Source organism: Abramis brama (genome assembly GCF_963993115.1).
Source record: "Abramis brama genome assembly, chromosome: 10".
In the NCBI taxonomy this organism is placed as follows: Eukaryota; Metazoa; Chordata; class Actinopteri; order Cypriniformes; family Leuciscidae; genus Abramis; species Abramis brama.
Window position 1 is genome coordinate 5,829,797 of NC_139972.1, and position 16,427 is coordinate 5,846,223.

The 16,427-nt window shown below is 44.5% G+C and overlaps 1 long non-coding RNA gene across 1 annotated transcript; it reads right to left on the reverse strand.

Annotated features, from left to right (window-relative positions):
- Positions 1–5: 5 nt before the first annotated feature.
- LOC311090776 lies at positions 6–12,474 on the reverse strand. The gene is made up of 4 exons (XR_014607945.1): positions 11,786–12,474; positions 10,688–10,731; positions 10,275–10,509; positions 6–3,273 (listed from the first exon to the last, which is right to left on the reverse strand). It is a non-coding gene; the product is annotated as an uncharacterized lncRNA (long non-coding RNA).
- Positions 12,475–16,427: the final 3,953 nt, after the last annotated feature.

Below are 16,427 nucleotides of genomic sequence, written 5' to 3' on the forward strand. Positions count from 1 at the left end.
AAAAAAAAAAAAAAAAAAAATCACATAAAATCTTTTGTGTTACAAAAATAAAATGTATGCCGCTGTTGGAGATGACTCGTTCAATAATGTAATTGTCTGGTTTTAGTCAGGCTTCTGTCAAACACAGCACATCTAGATTATGATCTCTAATCATATCATTTACAATAAGTGCTTTTGAAGAAAGGGACTGAATATTCAGCAACTTAAGCTTTATCATTTGTTTATCTGAATTATACATGTTTTTTATTTGTTGAACATCAATACAAATGTTACCCTTAAATGAATTTGGGAGCCACTTCTAGCCAAAAAAAACCTTGAGTTTGGTTACATGTTGTTTTTGCCAAAGTCAACAGTGATTACAAGGTGTTTGTTTAATTTCTTTGACATGTTCTATGCGTTGATGACTATAGTCTATTCTTGGGCAATGGTTAGATGTCTATTAATTTTTCACTGACAGCCCAAATTTCGCCTGGTTTTAGCCTAGACGTCTGGCCTGTGTTTGAACGGCTATTAGACGTCTTTTAAACACAAAATTGCTTGCTGGGATCTGACTTCTATGACGTTTAGCCAGTCTGTCTGCATCCTGACCTGAGCCCCAGATTGTCATGTTTGAGCTCTAAGGGTACTCTCACATCTGCAGTTCGTTTCATTTGGTCCGGACCAATGGTGAAAAATGATACTTTGTAGCATTTTTCAGGTGTTTTGGTTCCTTTTCACACCACACTGATCGCTCTTAGCGAATCAGTTCATGAGTTGATAAAACGAACCAAAATGCAGTCACATGACAGCATCCACATCACTCGTTGGCCAGATGTGTCTTGAACGCATTTCCATAGAGACAGAGCGCAACGCGTCATAATCTGAAGACCACGCCCACCAAGGGGGAAAACAATCCAACCGTCTCCATTGACGTTGCATTGTGAGAGGCTGCCTCCTTGTCATTTCTTGCTTCTAACAAAAGACAGAATTATGCCTAAAAGCTGCTATGTGACAAGGTGTACAGCAAACAAGAAACCCAGAAATAAGTTTTCATAAGCTGTCGACCCCAAAAAACGAGCGTTTGAGGACATAAAAGTGGATACAGGCTGGAACGAATGGGTAAATTGTAGGGATCCTGACACTCAGTAGCCTATGCACTAAAAATACACTACGAGTGCAGTAAGTTAAACATTTGGTCACTGGTGAGTCAAATATCCAAATGTCAGTTTTATATATTATATTTCTGTAAGATAAACTATCCTGTGTAGCCGATTACGGTCTCCTCCAGCGGGCGTACGTTAGTTCTCAGAGTAATGAGACACGTGACGCTCTGTCTCAACTGCCTGTATCCACTTTTATGTCCTAAGCACTCGTTTTTTGGGATCGAGAGCTAATAAAAACGTATTTCTGGGTTTTTTAGCTTGTTTGCTGTACACCTTGTCATGCAGCAGCTTTTAGGCATTTTTCTGTCTTCTGTTAGAAGCAAGATATGGCAAGGAGGCAGCCTCTCGCAATGCAAAGTCAATGGAGACGGTTGAATTGTTCCCCCCTTAATTTTTGATTGATGTCGCCTTAAAGACATTCGTTCCAATGAACTGCCGTAGACAAGGCGACATCTAGTGTATATATCTATGCACCAGTCTGCGTACACGTCAGATCAGATCACTTGGACGTGGCTGTGTATAAGAGGTAAAAACGATATAAATACTGTTCGTTTTCTCACACAAACCGCTCGTTTCGTGTCTTAGGCCATCAATGTGTACTTACGATGGGGAATTGTTTAATTTGGACGACGGGGAATTGTTTTAATTTGGACTCTGTGCATGCTCTTTACGACAGTGACCATAGACCTGCATTATATGACTGACAGACAAGAACGGTTTGACCTAAAAATATCAAAATTGAAACTACTGCGGAAAAAAAGACACCTACAGCTTGGATGCCCTTGAGGTAAGCTAAAACATACCAAAATTTAATTTCAAAGTGAACTATCCCTTTAATGTTGCTAAATAGTGACATCATCCAAAAAAACTACCAACAATCCATCAGGTAATGTTGTGCCCTTTCTCTCTTTAAAATTGTTTTCTGTGAGCATCTGTAAAGCCTACAAGTTCTCATCATAAACATTCTCACTCAGTCTCCTGTTGTGCCTTAAAGTCCAACTGAAATAAAAATTGACCCTATATACTTTGTTAGCACATACTACTAGTTTTGTGGTGAAAAATTAATCCGTGCAAGCTAATACTCAGAAAAAAATTGTTTGCCGTCGTAATCTTTAATCAAAGTCTGAAAAGTTACTTCCGGTCTGGAATGGCGTTCCTTCTCTGATGATGTAGGTATAACGGCTTGGGTTGGGAAACGCTTAACCAGTCCCCTCAAACCGTTAGTCTATTGTGAGCAGAGATGGAGAGGAGGAGCGCTAGAGTAAAACACTGCCCTCTGTTCAATATTCCTTTTCACTGGGAAATGCGTCACAACACTGGAGAAAAGTGGTTTGCAACTTCCGGTTCACGCGGACTTTAAGTATCTTGTGGCATTTCACAGAAACACTAGTTTATTAGTTAACTAACTACACATTTACTCTATGTGAATCTAACAAAACATTTGCTTACTGTGACACAGAACAATGCTTTCTAATATGATTCACTAGATTATGTGATTGGGTGAAACTCTTCTCACACTGAGTACAGTCGTACGGCTTCTCCCCAGTATGAACTCGCTCGTGTGATTTCAGGTTTCCAGACAGAGTGAAACTCTTGTCACAATATGAGCACTTGTAAGGTTTTTCTCCGGTATGAATTCTTTGGTGCTGTTTCAGTTGACTAGATGTAGTATAACTCTTCCCACAGTCACAACACACATGATCTCTCACTTCATTGTGTGTTTTCTGGTGCCGTTTAAAACTGTCAAGAAGTGTAAAACTCTTTCCACAGAGAGAACACACATAAGGCCTCTCATTTGAATGAAGTTTCAGGTGTTGTTTTAGATTTGATGACGTATAAAAATCTTTACCACACTGATCACAGTTGAATGGTTTTTCTCCAGAGTGAATGTGCAGATGAACACTGAGAGTTGATGAACGAGAAAAACTCTTTCCACACTGAGTGCATGTATACGGTTTCTCTCCAGTGTGAATTCTCATGTGTGTCTTAAGGTCTCTTTTATGTGAGAAACTCTTTCCACACTGAGTGCAGGTGTGCGTCTTTTTGGCTTTTGCTCTTTGAATAGTAAAGTTATGATGTTCCTCCTCCACTTCATTCAGTTCTTGTCTTTGCTCTTTCACTCTCACCTGGTCTAAAATACACAGAAATACAGTTAGAATCAGTTCAATTAACCCTTATTTAATAGCAGAAAGCAACAGAGATCTAGGGCTGCACGATTAATCGTATTTTAATCGCAATAACGATATCTGCCTTTTGCGATTAATTTTAAAAAATTGACGCGATATTTGCCCACTCGTTTTTTATCCTGAAAACGTACTTGGTTACTTACGTAACCTCGGTTCCCTTAGAGATACTGCGTTGCAAACTCTATGGGAAAACTCGTTTTCTCGAGAATATTGAAGCCTTTATTTTAAAACGCATTGCAGCTGCACAGCGAGAGCATCATAGCTCGTCTGAGCGAGCTGATTGGCTGTGCTGTGGCAACTGCACTTATCTCTAAGGGAACCGAGGTTACGCAAGTAACCAAGTACGTTCCCTTACGAGAACGGTTCTCTCGTACTGCGTTGAAAACACTATGGGAACCCATTTTAAAACGCTGTGCTATTCACCGGTGGCTACTCTGAAGGTGTCTGGGGAGCCCCGGGACTATAACAGTAGTCTAAATCATCATAGACCAGAGTGCCAGGCCTTAGAATGATATATACCACACATAGAGAGTTCAGAGGCCACTGCAAGGGGGGAGGGGGGCTAAGTCATACATAGGTCTGGGTCGAAAGATCCAGGGCCCTAGAATATACTACACATAGAGAGTGCAGAGGCCACTGCAGGGGGGCCTAGGTCATACATAGGTCTGGGTCAGAAGAGCCAGGGCACTAGATGGAGAGAACTCGTGCCTGCAAGGCGGGAACCTCTAGGTTACAGGATCTTGCAAATGTGGACGGAGAGGACCAGCCGGCCGCCGCACAAATGTCTTCAATGGGGACTCCACTGGATCCACTATCCATCTCGACAGTGTGAGTTTCGTGACCAGTAGCCCTTTGGTGCGGCCCCTGAAACAGATAAAAAGCTGTTCTGACTGTCTGAAAGAGGTAGAACACTCCAGATATATTCTCAGGGCTCTGAAGGGGCAGAGCGTGAGCGTCACTATCTTCTTCCGATACGGGAAGAGCCTATAGGGAAATAACCTGGGCTCTGAACGGAGTTGAGAGCACCTTTGGTTCATATACGTGTCTTGGTTTAAGGGCGACTTTGGAGTCATTGGGCCTGAACTCAAGACAGGAAGCGCTCGTGGAGAGTGCTTGCCAGCCCCTAACTCTTTTAACTGACGCTAGTGCTAACAGCAGAGCGGTTTTAAGAGAGAGGGATTTCAGATCAGCCGACATGAGTGGCTCAAAGGGAGGTCCCTTAAGACCCCGGGATAGGTCCCAGGCCGGCACCAAAGGTGGCCGAGGCGGGTAAAGTCTCCTGGCTCCTTTAAGGAAGCGAACAATCAGGTCGCTTTTTCCCAAAGAGGAGCCAGCCACCGGTAAGTGAAAGAGTGTGGAGGGGGAGCATACACTTTGAGTGTGGAGGGGGAGCGCCCCGCGTCCAACAGCTCTTGAAGAAATGTACCATCGGTACTTCACAGTTGTACGGGTTGAGGTACAGACCTAGACACCAGCTGGAGAACACTGACCATTTGAGGTGGTAGAGGCGCCTAGTGGACGGAGCTCTAGCCTCCATTATGGTATTTAGGACACCTTCTGGGAGGTCCTGGGGTACCCGTTGAGGGGCCATGCATGGAGGGCCCACAAGTCGGGACAGGGGTGCCAGATTGTCCTGTTCGCCTGCGTGAGGAGGTCACTCCTCAGCGGGATCGGCTACGGAGCTGTGGTAGACAGCTGCATCAGCTCTGGGAACCAAATCTGGGTTCACCAGAGGGGGCTACAAGGAGGACTGTACTTGGTGCTCCTGATCCGTTCGATGACCTGAGGGAGCATCGAGACCGGAGGGATGGCTGGGCCATTCGTGGGCCAGCACTTCCCTGCTCTTTGAAAAGAAGATTGGGCAGTGAGAGTTGTCTTCTGAGGCGAAGAGGTCGACCTCTGCCTCGCCGAAGACTTCCCACAACAAGAGAACCATCTAGGGGTGGAGAGACTATTCCTCTGGGGGAACGTAGCCCCGAGATAGCATGTCTACCCCTATGTTCATTGTGCCCGGCACGTGAGCTGCCCTCAGTGAGCGCAGGTTAGCTAAGCCCATAACAGGATCTGTTTGACCAAGGTGAACAGGTTGCGAGACCTGAGACCGCCCTGGCGATTTATGTAGGACACCACCGCCATGTTGTCTGTTCGGACCAAGACGTGGTGTCCTGCCAGATGTGGGAGGAAGGTTTTTAGGGCTAGAAAAACTGCTCTCAGTTCAAGGCAGTTCATGTGTAGGCGATACTCCGAGCTCGACCAGAGGCCGGAGGCAGGCCTGCCCTCGTACAGGGTTCCCCAATCAAGGTTGGAAGCGTCTGTTGAGAACCTTCCTTTCCGAAACCATACCCATGATCACACCCTGCTGATACCAGCTGGTGTCTTTCCAGGGGGCCAGGGCTTTGGTACAGCGCTGGTTTACCCTGATGCGTAAGAGGCCCGAGCGCCACGCATGGGCTGGAACTTGAGGCTTTAGCCACAGCTGAAGGGGGCGCATACGCAGTAGGCCTAGTTGGAGTACTGACGATGCAGAGGCTAAAAGGGCCAGAACCCTTTGAAACGTTCTGAGGGGCATGAGGGATCCCACTTTGAACGACACAGCGAGCCGCTGGATTGAGAGAGCTCAGTCCGGCGTGGGCCATGCTCTCATATGAACGGAGTCGAGAACTGTTCCCAGGAACGTGATTCGTTGGCTGGGGCCAGCATACTCTTGGAAAAGTTTACCCTGAGCTCAAGGCGGTCTAAATGGCTGAGGAGCCAGGCTTTGTGAGTATGGGACTCCGCCTCCAACTGAGTCAGTATGAGCCAGTCGTTGAGGTAGTTCAGAATGCGCATTCCCCAAGACCCATGCTCACACCCTGCTGGTACCAGCTGGCGTGCTTCCAGGGGGCCAGGGCTTTGATACAGCGCTGGTTTACCCTGATGTGTAGGTGGCCCGAACTCCACGCATGAGCCGGAACCTGTGGCTTCAGCCACAGCTGAAGAGGGCGCATACACAGTATGCCTAGATGGAGTACTGACGATGCAGAGGCCATAAGGCCCAGAGCCCTTTGTAACGTTCTGAGGGGCGCGAAAAAGCCCACTTTGAACGAGGCAGCGAGACGCTGGATTGAGAGAGCCCGGTCTGGTGAGGGGCATGCTCTCATATGTACGAGACGAGTCGAGAACTGTTCCCAGGAACGTGATCCGTTGGCTGGGGGATAGCATACTCTTGGCAAAGTTCACTCTGAGCCCAAGGCGTTCAAGATGGCCGAGGAGCCAGGCTTTGTGAGTTAGAGAGTCCGCTTCTGACTGAGTCAGTATGAGCCAGTCGTCGAGGTAATTCAGAATGCGCATTCCCCGCTGTCTCAGAGGGGAAAGAGCCACATCCACGTTTTAGGGACCCGGCCGTCTTGTGAGACTGTTGAAACAGTGTTTGAGTGTAGGGGTGCATACATCACAGTAGGCACACGGCCTATGTTATTAAACTTCCAGCGTGAGCTAGGGGAAAGTTTAAGACTGTGGAAACAGTGGTTGTGTGTAGGGGTGCATACATCACAGTAGGCACACGGCCTACGTTATTAAACTTCCAGTGTGAGCTGGGCAAAAGTTGAGACTGTGGAAACAGTGTCTGTGTGTAGGGGTGCATACATCACAGTAGGCACACGCGCTACGTTATTAAACTTCCAGTGTGAGCTGGGGAAAAGTTGAGACTGTGGAAACAGTGTTTGTGTGTAGGGGTGCATACATCACAGTAGGCACACGCGCTACATTTATTAAACTTCCAGCCTGAGCCAGGGGAAGATTGAAACTGTGGGAACAGTGCTTGTACATAGGGGTGCACACTTTTTAGTGGGCACGTAACCTACATATGAGACGGACAGAAAAGAGCTTCCTTTTGTGCTTTATCTGCATCACCGTAAAACCAGCATCTGTTTGCAGGCGAGCGTGTTTTGTAACAGGCCCATTGACTACAACATCAACATTTCCAGCCACCTGAGAAAAGGGGACTGGGGAATGTAGCGTATATTGCTGGGATTTCAAGGGGGGCGGGGTCAAGTTGAGGCCGACCAACCCCGTCTTCGGATGCTGCCAAAGAGAATGAGTCACGCGGGGGCGGGACGAGCTCGTTCACTTTTGTGAAAAGATTCAGCACAGCCGAGCCACAGAAGGGGTGTAAATAAACACAGGAGAATAAGTCTGTCTCTGTAAAATGTGAGTGACGCGGGACGGGGCCGGAGTGGGCTCATAAATACTCGAGCCCCGCCAAGTGAACGGGAGGGCGTGAGGGGTGGATTCGCTTTCTGTATGTAAGAAAGCTGGCCACGAGCTCAGAGAAGAGAGCAGCATAATTTTCACCTGCCGCCAGAGCTGGGATTCGAACTCTGGACTCCGGGTCTCTGGCGCGAAAGCTTCAGATTTCACCACTGAGCCACAGGGGGAAATTACATAAGCTTACAGTTAGAGTGAGCATAGAAGAGAGTGTCATGTTTTGTGTCGGTGTTTGTTTGCAGGTGTGCATGCTTTATAACAGGCTCGTTTGCTGCAATATTGGCATTTCCAGCCACCCGAGCTAAAGAGGGGACTGGGAAATATGTGAGAAATGGAGGTTGGTCCGGCCTCGACGGGACTAAAACACTCTCTTTCCTCCTTTCGCCGGTGAGTGACGCAGATTTGAAAACTCACTCAGTGTCCGTTCTAGGTCATGCAGAGAGCTCAAGAGGGCTTTGCGTGACGCGAGGGCGTGGTATCTTTCTTGACGTAAAGAGAGCTAGCCGTGGGCGTTGAACATTGCTCGTATCCATCCACTCTGGCATCCTTTGCGTGTGGTGCAGTTTGCGCGGCTCAAGCAAAGGGAGAGAGAGCAGGAAGCGGGGTCGTACTTGGCGAAATCAGCTGGTCGAGCCCACAGGGTGTGGAGATCCATCTAGTTACACTCAGGGCAGCCGCCCTAGCGAGTGCAGCTTCCGCGTGGTAACGGTCCAGACAGGAAGCGCAGAGGATGTGACGGTCTCCGCCGATTCGAGGCATTTGCAACAACGCCTCAAATTTGCTCTTTTGGAAAAAGTGTGACACAACGGCGAACACACTAATGCGTTTAAAGGATATATTCGTCGGATGCCACAGGGAAACACGATCAGCTGGGCGAGGAAATGCCAGGCGCTGAAACTGTTCCACTGAAGGGCTGTTCAACGACGAGAAGGCTTTTTATCCAGAGAAGTCAGCGAACGGGGTGAGTCTCAGAGCTCGAGCTAAAGGAGATTAAATCTGTCATATGCAGAGTTTTCTCTGAATTTATACCCTTCAGCCACGCCTATTTTGGTGCGCTCGAGGCTGGCAAGGCGCCAAGCGCTCCGATTGAACCGCACACCTCTGCTGACTCGCCATAGGTTCGTGCAGTTGCCGCAGCACAGCCAATCAGCTCGCTCAGACGAGCTATGATGCTCTCGCTGTGCAGCTGCAATGCGTTTAAAAATAAAGGCTTCAATATTCTCGAGAAAAGGAGTTTTCCCATAGCGTTTGCAATGCAGTATGAGAGAACCGTTCTCATAAGGGAACGCTTTTTTTTTATTAGACATTTGCATTATCTTACATTGTTAACAAGTCTCCACTAGCATTGATGTTTGTGGTTGCCAGATCAAAATAGATAAAAATCTCCCAAATCACCCAAACAGAGCTTTTTTCTTACATTTTATGCCCAGTGTTTTACTTAATCGGTGCAATCTGGCAACCTCGCTCTACACTGCGGAAAAAGCACTGATCTCCACAGCGATATTCTGTTTGCATGAAATTGTTACACAGCCAGTGTTTCTTCACAAGCCACTTGTGCTGTTTGTGTGATTAAATCTGATTCTAAATGAGTTTCGCTTTTCTATTTTTTTAAGTTTTTTTTTAAACAGTTTTCATGATGTGAATCAGTTGAAAACGACAGCCACTGACCGTTTTCAGTGTGTATCAACAAGCAGACTATTTTTCTTTGCAGTACGAATTTGCTGAGCGATCTGGATCTGTACTTTGTCTCATTTGCAACCGAACTGTGTCGCTTTTAAAATCATGCCATTTGTATTGACTTGCTGTCTGAGGAAGTTGTCATAGTTGGTTAAATGAAGTCTGATGGTTTGAAATTAACACCCGCCAACCCGCCAAATGCGGCTAAAAATGAACTTTGGCGGGTAACGCTGTCAAATTACTGGCCAATTTGGCATGTTATTATGTTTACTCACTTTGCTGGGGAAATTTGTGTAAGCCAAATCTGCGCGGATTTTGCGCAACTACCGGTACTCATGAGTCATCATGATCTATTAAATACAGTGTATTGCACAGAATCTGTGCATTTCTGGCTTACTTGAACACACACGTCACTACACAACAAATAGCGGTGCGCTTGTTCTCTTGCATTGAAGCGATAGTGTAGATTAAAAAGCATTTGGTTAACAGAAAAGACATTGATATTTTACAACATCTTACATGTTCTTTGTACTGTATTGATCCATCTCGATTTTCTCGACACTCAAAGCGCTTTACATGGAAGAGGGGAATCTCCTCAAGTAGAAGTTCTGAATGGCCGGTAACATTAACTTAAACTTTAACTTACATTTTGTAACCAAAATGGCCAGTGGGTGAAAGTTAATTTCAAACCCTGTTTTTATATTATATATATAAACCGTTAACCATCTCTTTTCTTTCTCTGTAGTTTCTCAAATGAGAATAATCGTGATTAATTATCATGATTATAATTTTGAGCAAAATAATCGTGATTATCAGTTTAACCATTATCGTGCAGCCCTAGATCAGATCTTTCACTTTTTGTTCTGTCGTTCACTTGTTAATATAGTAAAAATATGCTTGACAACTGCTATATACAAGGTTATGATCATTTGGATGTATTTCTCTATCATTTCATCCATATACTGCTTATTAATTCACATCTACCAAAGCAGTCAACAATGAAGAATCAAGAATGGACACCAACCTATTTGTTCCTCAGTATCTTCATGTTTTATTCTGGATGGTTCTGGATCACTCATGTCTTCAATCTCCTCTTTAATAAACTCCATCTTTAACAGTCACACAGATTTCAGCTGCTACTCCTGGAGTTTGTCCTTCTCTTGTAGGATGATGGGAATATTCCCAGTATTTATTGGTGAATTGTTGTGGGAGGGGCTTCACTGCAGGTGTGAACTGTGATCACTGTGATTTTATCCAATCTGCATTTAAAAAGTACAGAGTCATCATGTTAAACTGCTGCTGAAAAACCTCTTTGTCTCCAAAAGTTCCCTGTTTTCAGCTCATTCATTATGGTGATGTCTGAGATCTTTTGTAAATTGGCACATTAAGCTAATTTTATTGGTGTCAACAGACTGAAACAAACTACAGCATCATCACCTTTAACTTCAGTTCTTGTCTTTGCTCTTTCACCTCCATCTGGTCTGAAACATATTAAAACATTAAGTTGTTAGAATGAGTTCAAGGAGGATAAATGTGAATTTTCAAGTGAACCCTGATTTAATAACAGAAAACATGTGAGATCTGTTTATAAAAATACTAGGCTATATGTTTGATGTACCAAAGGTTAGTTTTGTAATCCTCTTGTTAATGGTCAAAATGTGAACGACAACTGCTGTACAAGATTATGATATAAGTGCATTTATATTCCTAGATTATTTGCTAATATTTCACAGCTCTTATGATTGGCATCTAATAATATAGCCTATAAAGCATTTTAACTAATAAAAAAAAAAATATAAAAAATAAAAATCAGCCATCATTATTTTTAACGTTGAAAATTATGTTGTGTAAAAGTTAACTATAGAATTAAACAAGAGAATCTGGTTATTCAGATAATAGGCTAAATGTTTTGTCTTTGAACTTTAATACAATACAATTAAAAATTACACACCAGTGAATGTTGTCAAAAATGTCTTGTAAATATATAGCAGATTTCACCCAGCAACACAAATGAACCACATCTGCAGTTTATTAACAGAGGACAGACAATCAACACACACACGTCTTCAGATTCACTGTCTTTCAGCTGAAGGATGCATGAGAAAAGACATGTTAATTACCGTCCTCCCTAACAGTAACTGCAATTCATCTAATACACAGGTCACACATATGGCTATAAACATACATTAACATCAAAATGAAAGTTAAACCCATTTAAACGACATTTCCACAGACTCAATCCACCAAAATTATATGTGGAGATTCTTTATTAAACGCGCGTTAATAAAAGTCCAAAAACACATCAAACTGTTGACAGAAAAACTCATGCATAACCTTATTCCGGTTTATGGCACTTCCATAATATAAACTAAATACTTCACTTAATTGTAACGAGGCTTCAGCAAAGTGAGGATCCATTTGCAGCTTTATTGTGATCTTGGTCGTACAATCAGGGTCAATCACCAGCAAACACAACAGTAGAGACAAAGCAACTCGTAATGCGAAAACAGGCATAAGGTCAGGCAGCAAACTTACATAAATCAGTCCACAATAGAAAACAGTCCAGGGCAGGCAGCAAAGAATCACGAAGAGAATAAACAGTCCAAGAGTAATCCACGGGAAGACAAAAACACAGACAGAAACTCAGAGATGTTCACCAGGGCAAAACAAAACCTCTCATGAGGAACTTCTTCTTCTTCGACTTGTTGCTATTTTACGGCGCTTGGCATCCATTACCGCCACCTTCTGCTCCGGAGTGTGAATCAGAAAATAGGTTTACAGACTAAATCACACACACACACCTCATCCCAGTCCTTCTGTACAATAATAACAATAATAATAATTCTCAGCGGGTCTGCGATCACAACGGCGTGATCAGCTCGCTTTTTTTCTTATTGCAAAAGAGACTCAAAATGCTCTGTTGATTGTTAAGTGTTTTTTTGTGTGTATACTCACAATAAAAACAAATTGTTGTGCTTTTCACCAAATAAAGAAAAATAAACATGATGCGAGTTCTGTCTTAATTCTCTGTCAGTGAAGTCCAATCTGAAACGTGTCCGAAAATGACCTGTAATGTGTGGTTAAAACGTCTCTGGTTACTCACGTAACCGTAGTTCCCTGAGAGGAGAGAACTAGACATTACGTATGGGGAAATCCATTTTCCTCGAAAGCTGAATTCTGATTTGAATAACTCTTTTGCTTGCAAATAGCCAATGGCCAAAAAACCTCAGAATCTTTCGACTGAACGAGAGCTATTGAGGCTGAAGGCTTATTCACACAGCAGTCTATGTAATGTCTCGTTCCCTCCTCTCAGGGAACTACGGTTACGTGAGTAACCAGAGACGTTCTCTTATCGAGTCGGTCCCTTGACATTACGTTTGGGGAACATATAAACCCCCGCCGTGTGGAAGTTGGCGCAGCTCGATCGAGCCCCTGTAGAGCACAAGCACTAAGCACTCAGACTGATGTGCATGGCAGGGTACTGGACCTGGTTGAAACACCCAATGTATTCTGGCACAGAGGGGGGGAAAAACTACATGTGGTAGTAGTGTGTGCTATTAATGTCATGTATAATGGATGAAGTGCTAGGATGTTCATCTTGAGTGGATGGAGACTCTGATTGCCGGTGCTGATGTGGATGAATCACAGGCAGCTGGTTTGGATGAAATGGCTGGGACAAGGACCAAGGACTAGGGATTGATGTTGGTGGAGGTGTCATGGTCCAGGCTGGCATTGTTGAGGAATGAGTTTGAGGCTTAACAGGATTCAACGCACTTGCAAGAGTGCCCATTAGTTGCAGAAACATCTGGATAGTGGCCTGTTGCTGTGCCTGCATCATCAGGAATCTTCTCTCCTCAGCCTCCTGTTGAGCCTTAAAGTGTAAGTTGCAGGTTAACCACCACAGCCAATAAATGTGTAAATTAAAGTGCTCTATATGTATATATTTAATTATTTCTGTCTTAAAATGCGTTAAAATAACATTTATTGGGGTTTCTTCAAAGGTAGCGTGTTTTTTCAGTAACTGGTGATGACGTCATAAGAGGAACTCGCAACCCATACTCTGCTAGATTCCTACTGTATTATGGCTATTTGGAGAACGACTGAGGATGTGGGAAACCATCAAATTCTTTATGGACCACAGCCCTACAATTTTTAACCGGTCAGGCGTGAGAGAGGGGACCCATGGCACTCAAAGAGTTATTAATGCTTGGTGTGAGGAGAATGAGTGGAGGGTTGGCCAGGTGTCCTGGTGAGTAGCTACGTTAGAGCTAGTCTAGGCTAGCCTGGTGCAAACTTAACCCGGATAATATAACGGAACAAGCCAGTCTTTTCAAAAGTTTGCCGTCATGTAGAATAGCAAGGAGGGACAACGACTGAAGACATTATTTACTTACATGGTGTCAGTCCAAATCAGAGCTGTAGAGATGCACACACTGCACAGGCACCAATCGCTAGTCTCATCGACGCCTCAAACGTCATGTAATACCCTTCCTCAATCCACGCTATTTCTCACGATTTAATTAGCGATGTTTATTGTCAGAAAAGAAAAAGAGAGATCGATGTCCCCATCACTGTGTTTGTGTGGGCTATGCCACCCAACTGAATCAGCAGTGGAGAGTATGTGCTGCCGTGAGGTGAACGCGTTTTGGAGATTAGTGAACAGCTCGACCTGCGACGGCTGATCTGACGTGCCTGAACCCGGTGCCTGAACCCGTTTGTTTTGCGAATAGCTTATTCTCATTTCAGGCAGGATCACGGTCCCCTTGAAGTCAGCACACACGAGTATGTTTACAGTTGAGTTATTTTATCCATAATTTTTTTATCAAATAAAACATACAACCAACTTTTCTGTAGTTATGTAAGGCATCTAACTATGACTATGCCGGTAACTCTACTAGTGAGTTCCTCTTATGACGTCACGCCCCATCTAGTGGAAGGGAGCGGTTAAAACCACTGTTAAAAGTGCCAACTTTTCATATTATATTCAGCATTTTGGTATAAAAAACAATGGTGGGCGGTTCTTATCTTTATGTTTAATAAACACATTGCATTATCTTCGTGAAAAATTTAACCTGCAATTTACACTTTAAGTATTCTCTCAAAACTGGAAGCCTCTTGAGCCATCTGAGTCTGTTCAGCTCTATGCAATTCGTTCAGCATCCTTCTGTGGTCCATCATGCCTCGATTCCATCATCAGCTTGGCAAGACTTTCTCTTTCTCTTTCGAGCCTTGGCTCCAGGAATGGGCAGTCTCCCTCCTCTGATGTCTTCTTGTGCTTGGATCAACAGACAGTCCTGCATCAGCAACGGTGTTTGTGACATCTGCAACGCTGCTTGAATCTCCCACTGTTTATTGAAATACACAATTTCTCTGTGTTACTCAAGTCATTTTAATGCAGATAAAAATATATTACATTGCATGTTGCTATATACACAATGCAGTGTGTGTGTGAGGGAGTATAACGAAGAGAATATAACATGAAAACAAGCAACAGGTTTATTTAGCTGCTTTTGGTTAATGTGAAGTATCCTAACTGGCTGTCATATTGGCAAGGCAAAGTACACTACTATCTACGCCTAAAGTTACACCATAACTTCTGAAACAAGTGGCTGGTATTGGCAAGTGCAAAAACTAAATAAACTCACCGTCAATCTCAGTGTCAGATGCGGTAGCCCGGTCCACTGTGCTAGCATCAGTAGCATCAATGGAATCTGACGATGGCAATGTTGAACTATCATGGGACTCAACAACATCGACCGGATCAACGTCAGGTTTTGTCCCAAGTATTTTGTCGAGGTCATCGTACCAGGGGAACTTGTCTTTCTCCTTTCCTGAGCTGCCTGATTTATTAAGTGCATCCCGCACTAGTATGTACTGCTGGCAAAGTTTCTTTGCCTTAACCCGGCACTGTCCACAGACCTATCAAATGCCCTTTCCCTGAGCTGCTTGCTAAACAAAGTGAAGATTTCGTTATTCTTGTGGGTTTTTGACAGTTGGGACCTAATATGGTCATCAGACCAAATTTCTCTTAGGCTCCGCACCTCCCCACAACTCCAAGTCTGTCCGCGAGCTGCCATCAGGCGGGCAGGGTTTCATATTATTTTGAAGTTTCCCCGGGCGTCGCCATTGGCTAGCGGACCATCACCTGCTGTTAGCATCCCATTGACTCCCATTCATTTTGGCGTCACTTTGACACCGAATAACTTTACATCTGAGGCGTTTAAAGACTCCATTTGTCCATTATTTATTTCTAAAGAAACACGAAAATGTATAAAAGGCTCCATTACCTTGTATCTTACGTTATGGCCCCGTAGAAGCAGTTTTTGTAGAAGTAGGCTAACGATTGCGTCATAACCACACGACTCTCTGTCGCACAGTAGAGAGATTACCGTATGGACAGGAGGAGAAGCTCGCGGGCAATCGGGGGACGTGGAGGCAAAATGACAAAGTAATTAATCAGAATACTTAGCAAAAGTTTCTCCTGCTCCAGCTCATGGACAGCTCCTACTCACACTCTCCGTCTCTGCAAGATTCGGAAGGGAATGATTCAGATTTCTCTCGGCACAGTTACTAGAAGACAGACGGGTTGCTCACGTCACATCTACGTCGTCAAGCTCAGTTTGAGTCTGCGCAGTACGCTCGACCATCAGGAAGTTAGTGCTTCTAAGTGACTTCAGTTGTCTCTGTTGAATCCAATGGGGTCGCTGTGTCCAGTTTATATACGGTCTATGGCTGCCATGCTTACAGTGCAAATTGTCAACAAACATTTCTCCTAAAACCATAATGCACAGCGCAGCTGACTACAGCAACTGGTTTAGTCCAAAAATGCGCAGTTCTTTGGCAGTTGGTTCTGTTCGAGGTCGGATCACGTTCTCACCACAAACGAACCGCTCCAGAGTTTGTTTGGAAGCATACCAAGACCACCTAGGGGGGCGTGGTTCAGCGCGGTCTGTAACGGGAGAGAGAAGAGACGAGCAAACAGTAAGTAGGTTAAGTGCAAATGACGAACACCTGTGTCTTATTGCAGTGATCGGCGTGGAGAGACCGCTTATAAGCCGCGCGCTGGAACGAGAGACTGAAGAGAAAAAAAACCGGTGGATCCGAGCTCTCATTTTTGAACTGTTTTGTGCCGTCCCGGTTGCTACGGTGAATGCGCGTTGTGCGCGACTTTTGTTTG